General features: G+C 40.0%; 13 non-coding genes across 13 annotated transcripts; all 13 read right to left on the minus strand.

The window, feature by feature from the left end:
- Positions 1 to 5,406: 5,406 nt before the first annotated feature.
- Positions 5,407 to 5,478, minus strand: TRNAA-CGC (transfer RNA alanine (anticodon CGC)). Its single transcript has one exon. It is a non-coding gene; the product is annotated as a tRNA-Ala (tRNA).
- A 1,314-nt stretch (positions 5,479 to 6,792) lies between these two features.
- TRNAA-UGC (transfer RNA alanine (anticodon UGC)) lies at positions 6,793 to 6,864 on the minus strand. The gene has a single exon. It is a non-coding gene; the product is annotated as a tRNA-Ala (tRNA).
- A 1,384-nt stretch (positions 6,865 to 8,248) lies between these two features.
- Positions 8,249 to 8,320, minus strand: TRNAA-UGC (transfer RNA alanine (anticodon UGC)). Its single transcript has one exon. It is a non-coding gene; the product is annotated as a tRNA-Ala (tRNA).
- A 1,384-nt stretch (positions 8,321 to 9,704) lies between these two features.
- TRNAA-UGC (transfer RNA alanine (anticodon UGC)) lies at positions 9,705 to 9,776 on the minus strand. Its single transcript has one exon. It is a non-coding gene; the product is annotated as a tRNA-Ala (tRNA).
- Positions 9,777 to 11,159: 1,383 nt separating this feature from the next.
- On the minus strand, positions 11,160 to 11,231 carry TRNAA-UGC (transfer RNA alanine (anticodon UGC)). Its single transcript has one exon. It is a non-coding gene; the product is annotated as a tRNA-Ala (tRNA).
- Positions 11,232 to 12,616: 1,385 nt separating this feature from the next.
- On the minus strand, positions 12,617 to 12,688 carry TRNAA-UGC (transfer RNA alanine (anticodon UGC)). The gene has a single exon. It is a non-coding gene; the product is annotated as a tRNA-Ala (tRNA).
- Positions 12,689 to 14,071: 1,383 nt separating this feature from the next.
- On the minus strand, positions 14,072 to 14,143 carry TRNAA-UGC (transfer RNA alanine (anticodon UGC)). Its single transcript has one exon. It is a non-coding gene; the product is annotated as a tRNA-Ala (tRNA).
- Positions 14,144 to 15,528: 1,385 nt separating this feature from the next.
- On the minus strand, positions 15,529 to 15,600 carry TRNAA-UGC (transfer RNA alanine (anticodon UGC)). The gene has a single exon. It is a non-coding gene; the product is annotated as a tRNA-Ala (tRNA).
- Positions 15,601 to 16,984: 1,384 nt separating this feature from the next.
- Positions 16,985 to 17,056, minus strand: TRNAA-UGC (transfer RNA alanine (anticodon UGC)). The gene has a single exon. It is a non-coding gene; the product is annotated as a tRNA-Ala (tRNA).
- Positions 17,057 to 18,020: 964 nt separating this feature from the next.
- TRNAA-UGC (transfer RNA alanine (anticodon UGC)) lies at positions 18,021 to 18,092 on the minus strand. Its single transcript has one exon. It is a non-coding gene; the product is annotated as a tRNA-Ala (tRNA).
- A 1,384-nt stretch (positions 18,093 to 19,476) lies between these two features.
- Positions 19,477 to 19,548, minus strand: TRNAA-UGC (transfer RNA alanine (anticodon UGC)). The gene has a single exon. It is a non-coding gene; the product is annotated as a tRNA-Ala (tRNA).
- Positions 19,549 to 20,931: 1,383 nt separating this feature from the next.
- TRNAA-UGC (transfer RNA alanine (anticodon UGC)) lies at positions 20,932 to 21,003 on the minus strand. Its single transcript has one exon. It is a non-coding gene; the product is annotated as a tRNA-Ala (tRNA).
- A 1,385-nt stretch (positions 21,004 to 22,388) lies between these two features.
- TRNAA-UGC (transfer RNA alanine (anticodon UGC)) lies at positions 22,389 to 22,460 on the minus strand. Its single transcript has one exon. It is a non-coding gene; the product is annotated as a tRNA-Ala (tRNA).
- Positions 22,461 to 23,346: the final 886 nt, after the last annotated feature.

Here is a 23,346-nt window from a genome sequence, read left to right on the forward strand (position 1 = left end):
TAATAATTAGAGAACCCTAGAAATCGCTGAGTAGCCTTAAGGGCCGATGGTTGTGGCCAGTCCAGGATGGCTTGAAGCTTGGATGGGTCCATTTGAAGACCAGTTTTGGATATAATATATCCTAGAAAGGATAGTCTCTTCTGTTCAAACCCACATTTTTCGAGTTTACAATATAATTGATACCTTCGAAGCCTACTCAGTACTTCTCTTACATATCTGCGATGAGATAATAAGTCTGGGGAAAAGATAAGGATGTCATCTAGGTAGATAACTACGAATTGATAGAGTAGGTCTTGGAAGATTTCATTCATAAAATTCTGGAAAACAGCAGGAGCATTACATAACCCAAAGGGCATTACCGGGTGCTCAAAGTATCCATCCCAAGTATTAAAAGCTGTCTTCCACTCGACCCCTTCTCTTACTCTAATTAAGTTATATGCACCTCTTAAGTCCAACTTGGAGTAAATGGTAGCCCCTTTTAATTGGTCAAAGAGCTCAGAGTTCAAGGGTAGGGGATATCTGTTCTTCACAGTAATATATTTTTTTTTTACAAAGAAGAGGCCTGCCTCTGCTGGAGATGATGATTTACGTATAAATCCTCTCTTGAGATTCTCTTGGACATATTCAGATACTGCATTAGTCTCAGGAACAAAAAGGGGAAAAATACGTCCACGGGGAATGGGTTAGCCAGGCTGGAGAGTAATAGCACAGTCCCAATTTCTATGAGGTGGAAGTTTAGTGGCCTCCTGTTCACAGAAGACATTTGCAAAATTCTGGTATTGAATAGGCAATAATTCAGGGTTGCCCAATTGTGCATTGATTTTGGAAAAAATAGGAATCACTTTAGTTAAACAATAGCTGTGGCAAGCTGAACTCCAGGAAAGAATCTCACCAGAATGCCAGTCTATCACAGGGGAGTGAAGGCGAAGCCATGGAATCAAGGACTTAATGGCTTTGGGAATCACTAAAAAAGAGATGGTCTCAACATGTAAAGCTCCAATCCTGTGTCCTCCAGAAATAGTGCCTCCGTAAATGGTGGTGAGGGAGATGGGCTTCTCCAAGAACTGGGTAGGAATACCTAGATGAGAGATGGTAGCGGAAGAAATGAAATTGCTTGCTGCCCCGGAATCCAACAAGGCAGGAACAGGGTGGACAATGGAACCTACCACTACTTCACAGGGAATGATAGGACAATCTTTACTGTTGGAAGAAGAGAGGATGTGAAAAGAGGGACCTAACGTTACCGCCCTACTAAACGTTAGGTACTGTCGTTTCTCGGACGCTTGGGACAGGCACCCAAAAGATGACCCCCTTCACCACAGTGCAAGCACAATCTGTTCCTGAATCTTCTTTCTCTCTCCTCGGCAGAGAGGCGGGTCCTCCCAAGTTACATGGGTTCCTCCGGAGGTTGAAAAAACTAGGAGCTAGACGAAAAGGACCACGCCGGGACTGTTCCTTCTCCAAACATCGCTCCTTGAAGAGAAGATCAATTTTAATGGATAAGGAGATTAAATTATCCAAAGAAGTAGGGAGTTCTTGGGAGATCAATTCATCCTTAATTCGGTCTGCTAGACCTTGCTAAAAAGCAGCTATTTAGGCTTCATTATTCCAACGGAGTTTTGAGGCCATCGTTCTAAACTGTACAGCATATGGACCTACAGAGAGACTTCCTTGCCGAAACGAAGTATGCTGATAGCTGCGTTGGCGACCCGACCAGACTCATTAAAAACCTTCTTGAAGGTCGAGAGGAAATTGGGGTAATTATGAAGTAAGGGATCATCTCTCTCCCAGAGCGGAGATGCCCAGGCTAGGGCCTGTCCAGACAAGAGAGATATTATATATGCTACATTCGCTTTTTCAGACGGAAAATTCCCGGGAAGGAGCTCAAATTTTATAGCACACTGATTTAAAAATCACCTACATAACTTAGGGTCCCCATCAAACTCAGGTGGGTTAGGAATGCGCAGGGATGTAGCTGCCCCTGCAGGCGAGGAGGCAACAGTAGGAGCCGTATGGGGGCTGATGCCACCCCTGAAGCTGCTAAGGTTGTCTGCAAGGTATCCATTCGGGCTGACAGTCCTTGTAAAAATTTAAGCAACTGGTCCTGATTAGATTCCTGCTTTTCTACTCTTCCTAACAGGTGTTGGAGCAAATCCCTAGGAGAAGAGTCTCCCGCTGTATCCATATTTTGTTCAGAGCAAACTGTAACAGTAATGTAACATTAAGTAATATTAGATGGAGTACTTGCCTTACTCTAGATCAACGCTGGCCCGCCAGTGGTGTGGAGTCTAACGAACACCCTGGTGTTCACCAAGAACAGCCGCAAGGCGGGATGGGCTTAGCTGCGGAGGATCGCAGGTCGCAGTCCACTGATCCGCCTCTATAGGTAAGGATGCGGGAGGTAGCTCACTATTAACACTGAAGCCAGGAGATGGATATGAACCAAGCCGTGGTCAGGATAGCCGGATCGGTACACAGGAATGCAGACATATGCAGTTATGCACATGCATCTGGCCTCTCTCCTTATCCTTTCAGCCAGGAATGATTTAGACCGAATCAGCTTCTAATCTGAAGTATACTAGCATTGCTCTGATCCTACTATTCAATTGGAGATATTCATTATTAATTGGATTAACCAAAAGAGCTTCCAGATCAGCAGGATGGCAGGATGTAAGTCACATACTGCTGTATAGCATTGACGTGCCTTTTATTGCACATATGTGTGCGTGTGCTGCAGTCTGATCTGTGTGTCACATGGAAACGTTCTTGAGATACGCTTAGATTTAAATGAACAAGTTTCCTGCAAGTTGCATTTGGACTTGATTTAGGCCCTTTGTATTGTATGGTAATTATAAAATCAAATTGCTGAACACAATTCTGTTCTCTATGGGGGACATTTATGACAATTGGTGCACAGACATTTTCTAAAGAGGACTGGTTGCTATGGGTTACAGCATCTTTTGCCATTGCATTTTCAAGAAGAATTAGTGAAATACAGGTCCTGAGGGCTTTGGAACCATACTTTACAGATTTCCACAATGAATTGGTTCACTAGCTTGCTGACTATTTTATTGTTTTTTAAGATAGTATATTCTTCTCACCTAAATCTGGACATCATTATGCCTTTTTAATTTCCCTCTCCTAGGAATAAAGGAAAAAAGTAGGTTGTTTTTCAGAAGATGATAGTTAACCATTTTATAGAAAGTCCAAAGATATAGGAAATTCTATGATCAGCAAGTCTTCACCTCTGTTCCAAAAGCAGGTCATCAGGCTTCTAATTCGGGGCCTCCTAAATGTGCTTAAACACTGAGATACAGCCTCTCTTATGGATTGTATTATAACTTTTCCCATTAAAGAAGAGTGCTTTCATGGTCATTTAAGTGATGTTACTATCTTTGCCAGTGTTAATATGCAACTGTGATCCTAAATCTCACAAGTGACAACACAATGCATTTGCATGAAAGTTTTTCAAAAAAGGGAAAGGGTGGCGTTCAGACATGTTAATGTTTCTTTTTTATTAAATGACCAATTGTCTCTGTCAGCCTTTCCTTTACAGTGTAACATTGAGTCATTGTTTTAAAATCCTTATAAATCAATTTTTTTACCCATACATCTGTTGGTTTGCTTGATTTCCTTGGCTCTTTCAGAGAGACAACTTTCAGTTGCGAAAGTAACCATAAAAGCTGGAGATGCCGGGGATTCAACCCGGGGCCTCATACGTGATATACATCCCCTTTTATTCCGTGAATAGGGTGCTCGACTGATTGCATCTTTACATGTTATTCCAGTCTTCATAGGTAGATCTAAGAGGATGGAACGATGAGCACCATTATACTCTGATGGTGAGTAGAGAAACTGTGGTTTCCGCAGATCATCAGGATGGCAGTAGAGAAACAATTCAAACTTTGGATGTTTGTGAGCCTTCCTCATCAGCGATTGATTTTTCATCAGATATCCTAGCAGATGTAATGGAAGTCATGGATATTTTCACAGTTGATGGTCAGCGGAGTACTGTCCGATAGACTGTAGTGCGCTAGAAAGTCATCCAGCTCTAAAAGATATTCAATGGTCTGGAAGACTTTTGCAACCTGGTGTGTAGCATCCAAAGTGCATGTGGAAGCTTGTTGGCTAATAATATGGAAAAGTTTCTTTCGATGGGTCTTGAAAATTACCTGAGACAGAGAGAGGGCTAAGGGAGGATGCCAGGAGGGCAGAGGAACAGGTTGCAGGTGACTGGGGAGACAAAGGACACGAAGAGAATGAGAGGGAGAGAGGAAGTCAGTTAATGAGGCTAGAGGTGGAAGGGAGAAAAGGTGTGGCAAATGGAAAACAAGGCAGGAGGAAAACAGTGAGTGATAGAGTGAAAACAGTGAGTAATGAAGACAATAAAATGGCGTAACAGTGGATAATAGAGACAAAAACAGTGAGACAAAATAATGGAGTAACAGTGGATAATAGAGACAAAAACAGTGAGAATGGAGAGAATGAATAACAGATGGTAACAGGAAAATAAAAATAGAGGCAATAAAACAGGCTATAGAAGCAATTGGCAATAGGTAACAGGCAATAAATGGCAGTAAGCAATGGGTGCCTAAATGTGGCTAGGAGCTGTTCAGAGTGGCAAGCCAGGGGAAAAGTTCGAGATTCCAGGGAACAGTCAGCGAAAATGTCAGAGGTGTGATCCAGAGAAACAAAAAGTGTAGACCGTAGACGATACCTGGAGAGCATGGGTGAAAGTTAGAGGAGAGCCAGGAGGCATCGAAGGAAGGGCAGCATCCGTGGACATCAGAGGTGGCAATGGAGACAGTCCAGGGCATGGATGGAGGGACCTTGGGCAGCAGAGGCAGCGATGGAGACAGACCCGGGCGTGGAAGGAGGTAACATTTCCTTGAATTACTCGCCAAGGGAAGTTTCTTGTAGCTTCAAGGTGCTGGTGTGTGCTTTGATGGGTGAGTAGTTGTTGGAATCCTGCTCAAGTGAAATCCGGAGGGTAACTGCAGAGTGGAGAGGCAGCGGAGGCGAGAATCCACCAGGAGGAGGCCTCAGAGCGGGTCAGTCCGGGGAACACTGAAGCGAGGTGGAGAGGTGCGGCACTTGAGGCCGGGGGTGAAACCGGAAGTAGCCCACGCGGTCGGCAGCGGGAAGATCCGGGAAGACAGCCGGGGAACACTGGAGCGGAGTGGAGGGCGGTCGTCTTCGGGAGGAGCGCTGAGAAGAAGCTGGAGCAGCGCAGGCCGAAAGCAGAACCCAGACGAGGTGGAGAGGTGCGGCACTCGAAGCCAGGGATGAAACATGGAACATTGAGCCATTGTTTTAAAATCCTAATAATTCAATTTTTTTACCCATTTATCTGTTGGTTTGCTTGATTTCCTTGGCTCTTTCCGTTGCGAAAGTAACCATAAAATCTGGAGATGCCGGGGATTGAACCCGGGGCCTCATACATGCGAAGCATGCGCTCTACCACTGAGCTACATCCCCTTTTACTTTAAGAATTAGGTGCTCGACTAATTGCATCTTTACATGTTATTCCAGTGCCATACTTTCCAGTCTTCTTAGGTAAATCTAAGAGGATGGAACAATGAGCACCATTATACTCTGATGGTCAGTAGAGAAACTGTGGTTTCCGCAGGTCATCAGGATGGCAGTAGAGAAACAATTCAAACTTTGGATGTCATCAGCGATTGATTTTTTATCAGAAACCTTAGCAGTTGTAATGGAAGGAATGGAAATTTTCACAGTTGATGGTCAGCGGAGTACTGTCCGATAGACTGTAGTGTGCTAGGAAGTCTTCCAGCTCTAAAAGATATTCAATGGTCTGGAAGGCTTTTGCAACCTGGTGTGTAGCATCCAAAGTGCATGTTGGAAGCTTGTTGGCTAATAATATGGAAGAGTTCCTTTCGATGGGTCTTGAAAATTACCTGAGCCCTGAACATTGAACATGCAATTTATCATTCTTTAAGCACACTTAGGCATTGTATCCTTTAATTGTCATATTATTCAGTGAGTCTAGCGGTTGAATACTCCCAAATCATTGAAGAATCTCGCTTGAGTTTTTAACATTCTTTTTTTAACATTCTTTCTTAGAGCTCTGTCATGCCTTTAGTGAAATACAGGTCCTGAGGGCTTTGGAACCATACTTTACAGATTTCCACAATGAATTGGTTCACTAGCTTGCTGACTATTTCATTCTTTTTTAAGATAGTATATTCTTCTTACCTCAATCTGGACATCATTATGCCTTTTTAATTTCCCTCTCCTAGGAATAAAGGAAAAAAGTAGGTTGTTTTTCAGAAGATAATAGTTAACCATTTTATAGAAAGTCCAAGGATATAGGAAATTCTATAATGAGGATGTCTTTACCTCTGTTTCAAAAGCAGGTCATCAGGCTTCTAATTTGGGGCCTCCTGAATGTGCTCAAACACTGAGATACAGCCTCTCTTATGGATTGTATTATAACTTTTCCCATTACAGAAGAGTGCTTTAATGGACATTGAAGCGATGTTACTATCTTTGCCAGTGTTAATATGCAACTGTGTACCTAAATCTCACAAGTGACAACATAAAGCATCTGCATGAAAGTTTTTCAAAAAAGGTAAAGGGTGGCTTTCAGACATGTTAATGTTTCTTTTTATTAGATGACCAATTGTCAGCCTTTCCTTTACAGTGTAACATTGAGCCATTGTTTTAAATTCCTTATCAAACAATTTTTTTACCCATTCATCTGTTGGTTTGCTTGATTTCCTTGGCTCTTTCGAAGAGACAACTTTCAGTTGCGAAAGTAACCATAAAAGCTGGAGATGCTGGGGATTGAACCCGGGGCCTCATACATGCAAAGCATGCGCTCTACCACTGAGCTACATCCCCTTTTCTTTCGAGAATCGGGTGCTCGACTGATTGCATCTTTACATGTTATTCCAGTCTTCATAGGTAGATCTAAGAGGATGGAATGATGAGCACCATTATACTCTGATGGTGAGTAGAGAAACTGTGGTTTCCGCAGGTCATCAGGATGGCAGTAGAGAAACAATTCAAACTTTGGATGTTTGTGAGCCTTCCTCATCAGCGATTGATTTTTCATCAGATATCCTAGCAGATGTAATGGAAGTCATGGATATTTTCGCAGTTGTAGGTCAGCGGAGTACTGTCCGATAGACTGTAGTGTGCTAGGAAGTCATCCAGCTCTAAAAGATATTCAATGGTCTGGAAGACTTTTGCAACCTGGTGTGTAGCATCCAAAGTGCATGTTGATGCTTGTTGGCTAATAATATGGAAGAGTTCCTTTCGATAGGTCTTGAAAATTACCTGAACCCTGAACATTGAACATGCAATTTACCATTCTTTAAGCACACTTGGGCATTGTATCCTTTAGTTGTCACATTATTCAGTAATTCTAGCGGTTGAATACTCCCAAATCATTGTAGAATCTTGCTTGAGCTTTAACATTCTTTCTTAGAGCTCTGTCATGCCTTTATTTGAACCTTTCCAGTAAATCCCTCTTAAGTCTCTTAACTGGTGTATTGCCATTCCCACTGATCATAACATCTTCAAGAAGAATTAGTGAAATACAGGTCTTGAGGGCTTTGGAACATTACTTTACAGATTTCCACAATGAATTGGTTCACTAGCTTGCTGACTATTTCATTCTTTTTTAAGATACTATATTCTTCTCACCTCAACCTGAACATCATTATGCCTTCTTAATTTCCCTCTTCTAGGAATAAGGGAAATAAAGTAGGTTGTCTTTCAGAAGATGATAGTTAACCATTTTATAGAAAGTCCAAGGATATAGGTAATTCTATGAACAGCATGTCTTCACCTCTGTTCCAAAAGCAGGTCATCAGGCTTGTAATTCGGGGCCTCCTAAATGTGCTCAAACACTGAGATACAGCCTCTCTTATGGAATGTATTATAACTTTTCCCATTACAGAAGAGTGCTTTCATGGACATTGAAGCGATGTTACTATCTCTGCCAGTGTTAATATGCAACTGTGTACCTAAATCTCACAAGTGACAACATAAAGCATCTGCATGAAAGTTTTTCAAAAAAGGTAAAGGGTGGCTTTCAGACATGTTAATGTTTCTTTTTATTAGATGACCAATTGTCAGCCTTTCCTTTACAGTGTAACATTGAGCCATTGTTTTAAATTCCTTATCAAACAATTTTTTTACCCATTCATCTGTTGGTTTGCTTGATTTCCTTGGCTCTTTCGAAGAGACAACTTTCAGTTGCGAAAGTAACCATAAAAGCTGGAGATGCCGGGGATTGAACCCGGGGCCTCATACATGCAAAGCATGCGCTCTACCACTGAGCTACATCCCCTTTTCTTTTGAGAATTGGGTGCTCGACTGATTACATCTTTACATGTTATTCCAGTCTTCATAGGTAGATCTAAGAGGATGGAACGATGAGCACCATTATACTCTGATGATGAGTAGAGAAACTGTGGTTTCCGCAGGTCATCAGGATGGCAGTAGAGAAACAATTCAAACTTTGGATGTTTGTGAGCCTTCCTCATCAGCGATTGATTTTTCATCAGATATCCTAGCAGATGTAATGGAAGTCATGGATATTTTCACAGTTGTAGGTCAGCGGAGTACTGTCCGATAGACTGTAGTGTGCTAGGAAGTCATCCAGCTCTAAAAGATATTCAATGGTCTGGAAGACTTTTGCAACCTGGTGTGTAGCATCCAAAGTGCATGTTGATGCTTGTTGGCTAATAATATGGAAGAGTTCCTTTCGATAGGTCTTGAAAATTACCTGAACCCTGAACATTGAACATGCAATTTACCATTCTTTAAGCACACTTGGGCATTGTATCCTTTAGTTGTCACATTATTCAGTAATTCTAGCGGTTGAATACTCCCAAATCATTGTAGAATCTTGCTTGAGCTTTAACATTCTTTCTTAGAGCTCTGTCATGCCTTTATTTGAACCTTTCCAGTAAATCCCTCTTAAGTCTCTTAACTGGTGTATTGCCATTCCCACTGATCATAACATCCTCAAGAAGAATTAGTGAAATACAGGTCTTAAGGGCTTTGGAACCATACTTTACAGATTTCCACAATGAATTGGTTCACTAGCTTGCTGACTATTTCATTCTTTTTTAAGATACTATATTCTTCTCACCTCAACCTGAACATCATTATGCCTTTTTAATTTCCCTCTCCTAGGAATAAGGGAAATAAAGTAGGTTGTCTTTCAGAAGATGATAGTTAACCATTTTATAGAAAGTCCAAGGATATAGGTAATTCTATGAACAGCATGTCTTCACCTCTGCTCCAAAAGCAGGTCATCAGGCTTGTAATTCGGGGCCTCCTAAATGTGCTCAAACACTGAGATACAGCCTCTCTTATGGAATGTATTATAACTTTTCCCATTACAGAAGAGTGCTTTCATGGACATTGAAGCGATGTTACTATCTCTGCCAGTGTTAATATGCAACTGTGTACCTAAATCTCACAAGTGACAACATAAAGCATCTGCATGAAAGTTTTTCAAAAAAGGTAAAGGGTGGCTTTCAGACATGTTAATGTTTCTTTTTATTAGATGACCAATTGTCAGCCTTTCCTTTACAGTGTAACATTGAGCCATTGTTTTAAATTCCTTATCAAACAATTTTTTTACCCATTCATCTGTTGGTTTGCTTGATTTCCTTGGCTCTTTCGAAGAGACAACTTTCAGTTGCGAAAGTAACCATAAAAGCTGGAGATGCCGGGGATTGAACCCGGGGCCTCATACATGCAAAGCATGCGCTCTACCACTGAGCTACATCCCCTTTTCTTTTGAGAATCGGGTGCTCGACTGATTGCATCTTTACATGTTATTCCAGTCTTCATAGGTAGATCTAAGAGGATGGAACGATGAGCACCATTATACTCTGATGGTGAGTAGAGAAACTGTGGTTTCCGCAGGTCATCAGGATGGCAGTAGAGAAACAATTCAAACTTTGGATGTTTGTGAGCCTTCCTCATCAGCGATTGATTTTTCATCAGATATCCTAGCAGATGTAATGGAAGTCATGGATATTTTCACAGTTGCAGGTCAGCGGAGTACTGTCCGATAGACTGTAGTGTGCTAGGAAGTCATCCAGCTCTAAAAGATATTCAATGGTCTGGAAGACTTTTGCAACCTGGTGTGTAGCATCCAAAGTGCATGTTGAAGCTTGTTCGCTAATAATATGGAAGAGTTCCTTTCGATGGGTCTTGAAAATTACCTGAACCCTGAACATTGAACATGCAATTTACCATTCTTTAAGCACACTTGGGCATTGTATCCTTTAGTTGTCACATTATTCAGTAATTCTAGCGGTTGAATACTCCCAAATCATTGTAGAATCTTGCTTGAGCTTTAACATTCTTTCTTAGAGCTCTGTCATGCCTTTATTTGAACCTTTCCAGTAAATCCCTCTTAAGTCTCTTAACTGGTGTATTGCCATTCCCACTGATCATAACATCTTCAAGAAGAATTAGTGAAATACAGGTCTTGAGGGCTTTGGAACATTACTTTACAGATTTCCACAATGAATTGGTTCACTAGCTTGCTGACTATTTCATTCTTTTTTAAGATACTATATTCTTCTCACCTCAACCTGAACATCATTATGCCTTTTTAATTTCCCTCTCCTAGGAATAAGGGAAATAAAGTAGGTTGTCTTTCAGAAGATGATAGTTAACCATTTTATAGAAAGTCCAAGGATATAGGTAATTCTATGAACAGCATGTCTTCACCTCTGTTCCAAAAGCAGGTCATCAGGCTTGTAATTCGGGGCCTCCTAAATGTGCTCAAACACTGAGATACAGCCTCTCTTATGGAATGTATTATAACTTTTCCCATTACAGAAGAGTGCTTTCATGGACATTGAAGCGATGTTACTATCTCTGCCAGTGTTAATATGCAACTGTGTACCTAAATCTCACAAGTGACAACATAAAGCATCTGCATGAAAGTTTTTCAAAAAAGGTAAAGGGTGGCTTTCAGACATGTTAATGTTTCTTTTTATTAGATGACCAATTGTCAGCCTTTCCTTTACAGTGTAACATTGAGCCATTGTTTTAAATTCCTTATCAAAAAATTTTTTACCCATTCATCTGTTGGTTTGCTTGATTTCCTTGGCTCTTTCGAAGAGACAACTTTCAGTTGCGAAAGTAACCATAAAAGCTGGAGATGCCGGGGATTGAACCCGGGGCCTCATACATGCAAAGCATGCGCTCTACCACTGAGCTACATCCCCTTTTCTTTTGAGAATTGGGTGCTCGACTGATTGCATCTTTACATGTTATTCCAGTCTTCATAGGTAGATCTAAGAGGATGGAACGATGAGCACCATTATACTCTGATGGTGAGTAGAGAAACTGTGGTTTCCGCAGGTCATCAGGATGGCAGTAGAGAAACAATTCAAACTTTGGATGTTTGTGAGCCTTCCTCATCAGCGATTGATTTTTCATCAGATATCCTAGCAGATGTAATGGAAGTCATGGATATTTACACAGTTGCAGGTGAGCGGAGTACTGTCCGATAGACTGTAGTGTGCTAGGAAGTCATCCAGCTCTAAAAGATATTCAATGGTCTGGAAGACTTTTGCAACCTGGTGTGTAGCATCCAAAGTGCATGTTGATGCTTGTTGGCTAATAATATGGAAGAGTTCCTTTCGATAGGTCTTGAAAATTACCTGAACCCTGAACATTGAACATGCAATTTACCATTCTTTAAGCACACTTGGGCATTGTATCCTTTAGTTGTCACATTATTCAGTAATTCTAGCGGTTGAATAGTCCCAAATCATTGTAGAATCTTGCTTGAGCTTTAACATTCTTTCTTAGAGCTCTGTCATGCCTTTATTTGAACCTTTCCAGTAAATCCCTCTTAAGTCTCTTAACTGGTGTATTGCCATTCCCACTGATCATAACATCTTCAAGAAGAATTAGTGAAATACAGGTCTTGAGGGCTTTGGAACATTACTTTACAGATTTCCACAATGAATTGGTTCACTAGCTTGCTGACTATTTCATTCTTTTTTAAGATACTATATTCTTCTCACCTCAACCTGAACATCATTATGCCTTCTTAATTTCCCTCTCCTAGGAATAAGGGAAATAAAGTAGGTTGTCTTTCAGAAGATGATAGTTAACCATTTTATAGAAAGTCCAAGGATATAGGTAATTCTATGAACAGCATGTCTTCACCTCTGTTCCAAAAGCAGGTCATCAGGCTTGTAATTCGGGGCCTCCTAAATGTGCTCAAACACTGAGATACAGCCTCTCTTATGGAATGTATTATAACTTTTCCCATTACAGAAGAGTGCTTTCATGGACATTGAAGCGATGTTACTATCTCTGCCAGTGTTAATATGCAACTGTGTACCTAAATCTCACAAGTGACAACATAAAGCATCTGCATGAAAGTTTTTAAAAAAAGGTAAAGGGTGGCGTTCAGACATGTTAATGTTTCTTTTTATTAGATGACCAATTGTCAGCCTTTTCCTTTACAGTGTAACATTGAGCCATTGTTTTAAATTCCTTATCAAACAATTTTTTTACCCATTCATCTGTTGGTTTGCTTGATTTCCTTGGCTCTTTCAAAGAGACAACTTTCAGTTGCAAAAGTAACCATAAAAGCTGGAGATGCCGATGATTGAACCCGGGGCCTCATACATGCAAAGCATGCGCTCTACCACTGAGCTACATCCCCTTTTCTTTCGAGAATCGGGTGCTCGACTGATTGCATCTTTACATGTTATTCCAGTCTTCATAGGTAGATCTAAGAGGATGGAATGATGAGCACCATTATACTCTGATGGTGAGTAGAGAAACTGTGGTTTCCGCAGGTCATCAGGATGGCAGTAGAGAAACAATTCAAACTTTGGATGTTTGTGAGCCTTCCTCATCAGCGATTGATTTTTCATCAGATATCCTAGCAGATGTAATGGAAGTCATGGATATTTTCACAGTTGCAGGTCAGCGGAGTACTGTCCGATAGACTGTAGTGTGCTAGGAAGTCATCCAGCTCTAAAAGATATTCAATGGTCTGGAAGACTTTTGCAACCTGGTGTGTAGCATCCAAAGTGCATGTTGATGCTTGTTGGCTAATAATATGGAAGAGTTCCTTTCGATAGGTCTTGAAAATTACCTGAACCCTGAACATTGAACATGCAATTTACCATTCTTTAAGCACACTTGGGCATTGTATCCTTTAGTTGTCACATTATTCAGTAATTCTAGCGGTTGAATACTCCCAAATCATTGTAGAATCTTGCTTGAGCTTTAACATTCTTTCTTAGAGCTCTGTCATGCCTTTATTTGAACCTTTCCAGTAAATCCCTCTTAAGTCTCTTAACTGGTGTATTGCCATTCCCACTGATCATAACATCTTCAAGAAGAATTAGTGAAATACAGGTCTTGAGGGCTTTGGAACATTACTTTACAGATTTCCACAATGAATTGGTTCACTAGCTTGCTGACTATTTCATTCTTTTTTAAGATACTATATTCTTCTCACCTCAACCTGAACATCATTATGCCTTCTTAATTTCCCTCTCCTAGGAATAAGGGAAATAAAGTAGGTTGTCTTTCAGAAGATGATAGTTAACCATTTTATAGAAAGTCCAAGGATATAGGTAATTCTATGAACAGCATGTCTTCACCTCTGTTCCAAAAGCAGGTCATCAGGCTTGTAATTCGGGGCCTCCTAAATGTGCTCAAACACTGAGATACAGCCTCTCTTATGGAATGTATTATAACTTTTCCCATTACAGAAGAGTGCTTTCATGGACATTGAAGCGATGTTACTATCTCTGCCAGTGTTAATATGCAACTGTGTACCTAAATCTCACAAGTGACAACATAAAGCATCTGCATGAAAGTTTTTCAAAAAAGGTAAAGGGTGGCTTTCAGACATGTTAATGTTTCTTTTTATTAGATGACCAATTGTCAGCCTTTCCTTTACAGTGTAACATTGAGCCATTGTTTTAAATTCCTTATCAAAAAATTTTTTACCCATTCATCTGTTGGTTTGCTTGATTTCCTTGGCTCTTTCGAAGAGACAACTTTCAGTTGCGAAAGTAACCATAAAAGCTGGAGATGCCGGGGATTGAACCCGGGGCCTCATACATGCAAAGCATGCGCTCTACCACTGAGCTACATCCCCTTTTCTTTTGAGAATTGGGTGCTCGACTGATTGCATCTTTACATGTTATTCCAGTCTTCATAGGTAGATCTAAGAGGATGGAACGATGAGCACCATTATACTCTGATGGTGAGTAGAGAAACTGTGGTTTCCGCAGGTCATCAGGATGGCAGTAGAGAAACAATTCAAACTTTGGATGTTTGTGAGCCTTCCTCATCAGCGATTGATTTTTCATCAGATATCCTAGCAGATGTAATGGAAGTCATGGATATTTACACAGTTGCAGGTGAGCGGAGTACTGTCCGATAGACTGTAGTGTGCTAGGAAGTCATCCAGCTCTAAAAGATATTCAATGGTCTGGAAGACTTTTGCAACCTGGTGTGTAGCATCCAAAGTGCATGTTGATGCTTGTTGGCTAATAATATGGAAGAGTTCCTTTCGATAGGTCTTGAAAATTACCTGAACCCTGAACATTGAACATGCAATTTACCATTCTTTAAGCACACTTGGGCATTGTATCCTTTAGTTGTCACATTATTCAGTAATTCTAGCGGTTGAATAGTCCCAAATCATTGTAGAATCTTGCTTGAGCTTTAACATTCTTTCTTAGAGCTCTGTCATGCCTTTATTTGAACCTTTCCAGTAAATCCCTCTTAAGTCTCTTAACTGGTGTATTGCCATTCCCACTGATCATAACATCTTCAAGAAGAATTAGTGAAATACAGGTCTTGAGGGCTTTGGAACATTACTTTACAGATTTCCACAATGAATTGGTTCACTAGCTTGCTGACTATTTCATTCTTTTTTAAGATACTATATTCTTCTCACCTCAACCTGAACATCATTATGCCTTCTTAATTTCCCTCTCCTAGGAATAAGGGAAATAAAGTAGGTTGTCTTTCAGAAGATGATAGTTAACCATTTTATAGAAAGTCCAAGGATATAGGTAATTCTATGAACAGCATGTCTTCACCTCTGTTCCAAAAGCAGGTCATCAGGCTTGTAATTCGGGGCCTCCTAAATGTGCTCAAACACTGAGATACAGCCTCTCTTATGGAATGTATTATAACTTTTCCCATTACAGAAGAGTGCTTTCATGGACATTGAAGCGATGTTACTATCTCTGCCAGTGTTAATATGCAACTGTGTACCTAAATCTCACAAGTGACAACATAAAGCATCTGCATGAAAGTTTTTAAAAAAAGGTAAAGGGTGGCGTTCAGACATGTTAATGTTTCTTTTTATTAGATGACCAATTGTCAGCCTTTTCCTTTACAGTGTAACATTGAGCCATTGTTTTAAATTCCTTATCAAACAATTTTTTTACCCATTCATCTGTTGGTTTGCTTGATTTCCTTGGCTCTTTCAAAGAGACAACTTTCAGTTGCAAAAGTAACCATAAAAGCTGGAGATGCCGATGATTGAACCCGGGGCCTCATACATGCAAAGCATGCGCTCTACCACTGAGCTACATCCCCTTTTCTTTCGAGAATCGGGTGCTCGACTGATTGCATCTTTACATGTTATTCCAGTCTTCATAGGTAGATCTAAGAGGATGGAATGATGAGCACCATTATACTCTGATGGTGAGTAGAGAAACTGTGGTTTCCGCAGGTCATCAGGATGGCAGTAGAGAAACAATTCAAACTTTGGATGTTTGTGAGCCTTCCTCATCAGCGATTGATTTTTCATCAGATATCCTAGCAGATGTAATGGAAGTCATGGATATTTTCACAGTTGCAGGTCAGCGGAGTACTGTCCGATAGACTGTAGTGTGCTAGGAAGTCATCCAGCTCTAAAAGATATTCAATGGTCTGGAAGACTTTTGCAACCTGGTGTGTAGCATCCAAAGTGCATGTTGATGCTTGTTGGCTAATAATATGGAAGAGTTCCTTTCGATAGGTCTTGAAAATTACCTGAACCCTGAACATTGAACATGCAATTTACCATTCTTTAAGCACACTTGGGCATTGTATCCTTTAGTTGTCACATTATTCAGTAATTCTAGCGGTTGAATACTCCCAAATCATTGTAGAATCTTGCTTGAGCTTTAACATTCTTTCTTAGAGCTCTGTCATGCCTTTATTTGAACCTTTCCAGTAAATCCCTCTTAAGTCTCTTAACTGGTGTATTGCCATTCCCACTGATCATAACATCTTCAAGAAGAATTAGTGAAATACAGGTCTTGAGGGCTTTGGAACATTACTTTACAGATTTCCACAATGAATTGGTTCACTAGCTTGCTGACTATTTCATTCTTTTTTAAGATACTATATTCTTCTCACCTCAACCTGAACATCATTATGCCTTCTTAATTTCCCTCTCCTAGGAATAAGGGAAATAAAGTAGGTTGTCTTTCAGAAGATGATAGTTAACCATTTTATAGAAAGTCCAAGGATATAGGTAATTCTATGAACAGCATGTCTTCACCTCTGTTCCAAAAGCAGGTCATCAGGCTTGTAATTCGGGGCCTCCTAAATGTGCTCAAACACTGAGATACAGCCTCTCTTATGGAATGTATTATAACTTTTCCCATTACAGAAGAGTGCTTTCATGGACATTGAAGCGATGTTACTATCTCTGCCAGTGTTAATATGCAACTGTGTACCTAAATCTCACAAGTGACAACATAAAGCATCTGCATGAAAGTTTTTCAAAAAAGGTAAAGGGTGGCTTTCAGACATGTTAATGTTTCTTTTTATTAGATGACCAATTGTCAGCCTTTCCTTTACAGTGTAACATTGAGCCATTGTTTTAAATTCCTTATCAAACAATTTTTTTACCCATTCATCTGTTGGTTTGCTTGATTTCCTTGGCTCTTTCGAAGAGACAACTTTCAGTTGCGAAAGTAACCATAAAAGCTGGAGATGCCGGGGATTGAACCCGGGGCCTCATACATGCAAAGCATGCGCTCTACCACTGAGCTACATCCCCTTTTCTTTCGAGAATCGGGTGCTCGACTGATTGCATCTTTACATGTTACCATTCTTTAAGCACACTTGGGCATTGTATCCTTTAGTTGTCACATTATTCAGTAATTCTAGCGGTTGAATACTCCCAAATCATTGTAGAATCTCGCTTGAGCTTTAACATTCTTTCTTAGAGCTCTGTCATGCCTTTATTTGAACCTTTCCAGTAAATCCCTCTTAAGTCTCTTAACTGGTGTATTGCCATTCCCACTGATCATAACATCCTCAAGAAGAATTAGTGAAATACAGGTCTTAAGGGCTTTGGAACCATACTTTACAGATTTCCACAATGAATTGGTTCACTAGCTTGCTGACTATTTCATTCTTTTTTAAGATACTATATTCTTCTCACCTCAACCTGAACATCATTATGCCTTTTTAATTTCCCTCTCCTAGGAATAAGGGAAATAAAGTAGGTTGTCTTTCAGAAGATGATAGTTAACCATTTTATAGAAAGTCCAAGGATATAGGTAATTCTATGAACAGCATGTCTTCACCTCTGTTCCAAAAGCAGGTCATCAGGCTTGTAATTCGGGGCCTCCTAAATGTGCTCAAACACTGAGATACAGCCTCTCTTATGGAATGTATTATAACTTTTCCCATTACAGAAGAGTGCTTTCATGGACATTGAAGCGATGTTACTATCTCTGCCAGTGTTAATATGCAACTGTGTACCTAAATCTCACAAGTGACAACATAAAGCATCTGCATGAAAGTTTTTCAAAAAAGGTAAAGGGTGGCTTTCAGACATGTTAATGTTTCTTTTTATTAGATGACCAATTGTCAGCCTTTCCTTTACAGTGTAACATTGAGCCATTGTTTTAAATTCCTTATCAAACAATTTTTTTACCCATTCATCTGTTGGTTTGCTTGATTTCCTTGGCTCTTTCGAAGAGACAACTTTCAGTTGCGAAAGTAACCATAAAAGCTGGAGATGCCGGGGATTGAACCCGGGGCCTCATACATGCAAAGCATGCGCTCTACCACTGAGCTACATCCCCTTTTCTTTTGAGAATCGGGTGCTCGACTGATTGCATCTTTACATGTTATTCCAGTCTTCATAGGTAGATCTAAGAGGATGGAACGATGAGCACCATTATACTCTGATGGTGAGTAGAGAAACTGTGGTTTCCGCAGGTCATCAGGATGGCAGTAGAGAAACAATTCAAACTTTGGATGTTTGTGAGCCTTCCTCATCAGCGATTGATTTTTCATCAGATATCCTAGCAGATGTAATGGAAGTCATGGATATTTTCACAGTTGCAGGTCAGCGGAGTACTGTCCGATAGACTGTAGTGTGCTAGGAAGTCATCCAGCTCTAAAAGATATTCAATGGTCTGGAAGACTTTTGCAACCTGGTGTGTAGCATCCAAAGTGCATGTTGAAGCTTGTTCGCTAATAATATGGAAGAGTTCCTTTCGATGGGTCTTGAAAATTACCTGAACCCTGAACATTGAACATGCAATTTACCATTCTTTAAGCACACTTGGGCATTGTATCCTTTAGTTGTCACATTATTCAGTAATTCTAGCGGTTGAATACTCCCAAATCATTGTAGAATCTTGCTTGAGCTTTAACATTCTTTCTTAGAGCTCTGTCATGCCTTTATTTGAACCTTTCCAGTAAATCCCTCTTAAGTCTCTTAACTGGTGTATTGCCATTCCCACTGATCATAACATCTTCAAGAAGAATTAGTGAAATACAGGTCTTGAGGGCTTTGGAACATTACTTTACAGATTTCCACAATGAATTGGTTCACTAGCTTGCTGACTATTTCATTCTTTTTTAAGATACTATATTCTTCTCACCTCAACCTGAACATCATTATGCCTTCTTAATTTCCCTCTCCTAGGAATAAGGGAAATAAAGTAGGTTGTCTTTCAGAAGATGATAGTTAACCATTTTATAGAAAGTCCAAGGATATAGGTAATTCTATGAACAGCATGTCTTCACCTCTGTTCCAAAAGCAGGTCATCAGGCTTGTAATTCGGGGCCTCCTAAATGTGCTCAAACACTGAGATACAGCCTCTCTTATGGAATGTATTATAACTTTTCCCATTACAGAAGAGTGCTTTCATGGACATTGAAGCGATGTTACTATCTCTGCCAGTGTTAATATGCAACTGTGTACCTAAATCTCACAAGTGACAACATAAAGCATCTGCATGAAAGTTTTTCAAAAAAGGTAAAGGGTGGCTTTCAGACATGTTAATGTTTCTTTTTATTAGATGACCAATTGTCAGCCTTTCCTTTACAGTGTAACATTGAGCCATTGTTTTAAATTCCTTATCAAACAATTTTTTTACCCATTCATCTGTTGGTTTGCTTGATTTCCTTGGCTCTTTCGAAGAGACAACTTTCAGTTGCGAAAGTAACCATAAAAGCTGGAGATGCCGGGGATTGAACCCGGGGCCTCATACATGCAAAGCATGCGCTCTACCACTGAGCTACATCCCCTTTTCTTTCGAGAATCGGGTGCTCGACTGATTGCATCTTTACATGTTATTCCAGTCTTCATAGGTAGATCTAAGAGGATGGAATGATGAGCACCATTATACTCTCATGGTGAGTAGAGAAACTGTGGTTTCCGCAGGTCATCAGGATGGCAGTAGAGAAACAATTCAAACTTTGGATGTTTGTGAGCCTTCCTCATCAGCGATTGATTTTTCATCAGATATCCTAGCAGATGTAATGGAAGTCATGGATATTTTCACAGTTGCAGGTCAGCGGAGTACTGTCCGATAGACTGTAGTGTGCTAGGAAGTCATCCAGCTCTAAAAGATATTCAATTGTCTGGAAGACTTTTGCAACCTGGTGTGTAGCATCCAAAGTGCATGTTGATGCTTGTTGGCTAATAATATGGAAGAGTTCCTTTCGATAGGTCTTGAAAATTACCTGAACCCTGAACATTGAACATGCAATTTACCATTCTTTAAGCACACTTGGGCATTGTATCCTTTAGTTGTCACATTATTCAGTAATTCTAGCGGTTGAATACTCCCAAATCATTGTAGAATCTCGCTTGAGCTTTAACATTCTTTCTTAGAGCTCTGTCATGCCTTTATTTGAACCTTTCCAGTAAATCCCTCTTAAGTCTCTTAACTGGTGTATTGCCATTCCCACTGATCATAACATCCTCAAGAAGAATTAGTGAAATACAGGTCTTAAGGGCTTTGGAACCATACTTTACAGATTTCCACAATGAATTGGTTCACTAGCTTGCTGACTATTTCATTCTTTTTTAAGATACTATATTCTTCTCACCTCAACCTGAACATCATTATGCCTTTTTAATTTCCCTCTCCTAGGAATAAGGGAAATAAAGTAGGTTGTCTTTCAGAAGATGATAGTTAACCATTTTATAGAAAGTCCAAGGATATAGGTAATTCTATGAACAGCATGTCTTCACCTCTGTTCCAAAAGCAGGTCATCAGGCTTGTAATTCGGGGCCTCCTAAATGTGCTCAAACACTGAGATACAGCCTCTCTTATGGAATGTATTATAACTTTTCCCATTACAGAAGAGTGCTTTCATGGACATTGAAGCGATGTTACTATCTCTGCCAGTGTTAATATGCAACTGTGTACCTAAATCTCACAAGTGACAACATAAAGCATCTGCATGAAAGTTTTTCAAAAAAGGTAAAGGGTGGCTTTCAGACATGTTAATGTTTCTTTTTATTAGATGACCAATTGTCAGCCTTTCCTTTACAGTGTAACATTGAGCCATTGTTTTAAATTCCTTATCAAAAAATTTTTTACCCATTCATCTGTTGGTTTGCTTGATTTCCTTGGCTCTTTCGAAGAGACAACTTTCAGTTGCGAAAGTAACCATAAAAGCTGGAGATGCCGGGGATTGAACCCGGGGCCTCATACATGCAAAGCATGCGCTCTACCACTGAGCTACATCCCCTTTTCTTTTGAGAATTGGGTGCTCGACTGATTGCATCTTTACATGTTATTCCAGTCTTCATAGGTAGATCTAAGAGGATGGAACGATGAGCACCATTATACTCTGATGGTGAGTAGAGAAACTGTGGTTTCCGCAGGTCATCAGGATGGCAGTAGAGAAACAATTCAAACTTTGGATGTTTGTGAGCCTTCCTCATCAGCGATTGATTTTTCATCAGATATCCTAGCAGATGTAATGGAAGTCATGGATATTTACACAGTTGCAGGTGAGCGGAGTACTGTCCGATAGACTGTAGTGTGCTAGGAAGTCATCCAGCTCTAAAAGATATTCAATGGTCTGGAAGACTTTTGCAACCTGGTGTGTAGCATCCAAAGTGCATGTTGATGCTTGTTGGCTAATAATATGGAAGAGTTCCTTTCGATAGGTCTTGAAAATTACCTGAACCCTGAACATTGAACATGCAATTTACCATTCTTTAAGCACACTTGGGCATTGTATCCTTTAGTTGTCACATTATTCAGTAATTCTAGCGGTTGAATAGTCCCAAATCATTGTAGAATCTTGCTTGAGCTTTAACATTCTTTCTTAGAGCTCTGTCATGCCTTTATTTGAACCTTTCCAGTAAATCCCTCTTAAGTCTCTTAACTGGTGTATTGCCATTCCCACTGATCATAACATCTTCAAGAAGAATTAGTGAAATACAGGTCTTGAGGGCTTTGGAACATTACTTTACAGATTTCCACAATGAATTGGTTCACTAGCTTGCTGACTATTTCATTCTTTTTTAAGATACTATATTCTTCTCACCTCAACCTGAACATCATTATGCCTTCTTAATTTCCCTCTCCTAGGAATAAGGGAAATAAAGTAGGTTGTCTTTCAGAAGATGATAGTTAACCATTTTATAGAAAGTCCAAGGATATAGGTAATTCTATGAACAGCATGTCTTCACCTCTGTTCCAAAAGCAGGTCATCAGGCTTGTAATTCGGGGCCTCCTAAATGTGCTCAAACACTGAGATACAGCCTCTCTTATGGAATGTATTATAACTTTTCCCATTACAGAAGAGTGCTTTCATGGACATTGAAGCGATGTTACTATCTCTGCCAGTGTTAATATGCAACTGTGTACCTAAATCTCACAAGTGACAACATAAAGCATCTGCATGAAAGTTTTTAAAAAAAGGTAAAGGGTGGCGTTCAGACATGTTAATGTTTCTTTTTATTAGATGACCAATTGTCAGCCTTTTCCTTTACAGTGTAACATTGAGCCATTGTTTTAAATTCCTTATCAAACAATTTTTTTACCCATTCATCTGTTGGTTTGCTTGATTTCCTTGGCTCTTTCAAAGAGACAACTTTCAGTTGCAAAAGTAACCATAAAAGCTGGAGATGCCGATGATTGAACCCGGGGCCTCATACATGCAAAGCATGCGCTCTACCACTGAGCTACATCCCCTTTTCTTTCGAGAATCGGGTGCTCGACTGATTGCATCTTTACATGTTATTCCAGTCTTCATAGGTAGATCTAAGAGGATGGAATGATGAGCACCATTATACTCTGATGGTGAGTAGAGAAACTGTGGTTTCCGCAGGTCATCAGGATGGCAGTAGAGAAACAATTCAAACTTTGGATGTTTGTGAGCCTTCCTCATCAGCGATTGATTTTTCATCAGATATCCTAGCAGATGTAATGGAAGTCATGGATATTTTCACAGTTGCAGGTCAGCGGAGTACTGTCCGATAGACTGTAGTGTGCTAGGAAGTCATCCAGCTCTAAAAGATATTCAATGGTCTGGAAGACTTTTGCAACCTGGTGTGTAGCATCCAAAGTGCATGTTGATGCTTGTTGGCTAATAATATGGAAGAGTTCCTTTCGATAGGTCTTGAAAATTACCTGAACCCTGAACATTGAACATGCAATTTACCATTCTTTAAGCACACTTGGGCATTGTATCCTTTAGTTGTCACATTATTCAGTAATTCTAGCGGTTGAATACTCCCAAATCATTGTAGAATCTCGCTTGAGCTTTAACATTCTTTCTTAGAGCTCTGTCATGCCTTTATTTGAACCTTTCCAGTAAATCCCTCTTAAGTCTCTTAACTGGTGTATTGCCATTCCCACTGATCATAACATCCTCAAGAAGAATTAGTGAAATACAGGTCTTGAGGGCTTTGGAACCATACTTTACAGATTTCCACAATGAATTGGTTCACTAGCTTGCTGACTATTTCATTCTTTTTTAAGATACTATATTCTTCTCACCTCAACCTGAACATCATTATGCCTTTTTAATTTCCCTCTCCTAGGAATAAGGGAAATAAAGTAGGTTGTCTTTCAGAAG

The sequence above is a fragment of the Mixophyes fleayi genome, chromosome 3 (assembly GCF_038048845.1).
Source record: "Mixophyes fleayi isolate aMixFle1 chromosome 3, aMixFle1.hap1, whole genome shotgun sequence".
Taxonomy (NCBI): Eukaryota; Metazoa; Chordata; class Amphibia; order Anura; family Limnodynastidae; genus Mixophyes; species Mixophyes fleayi.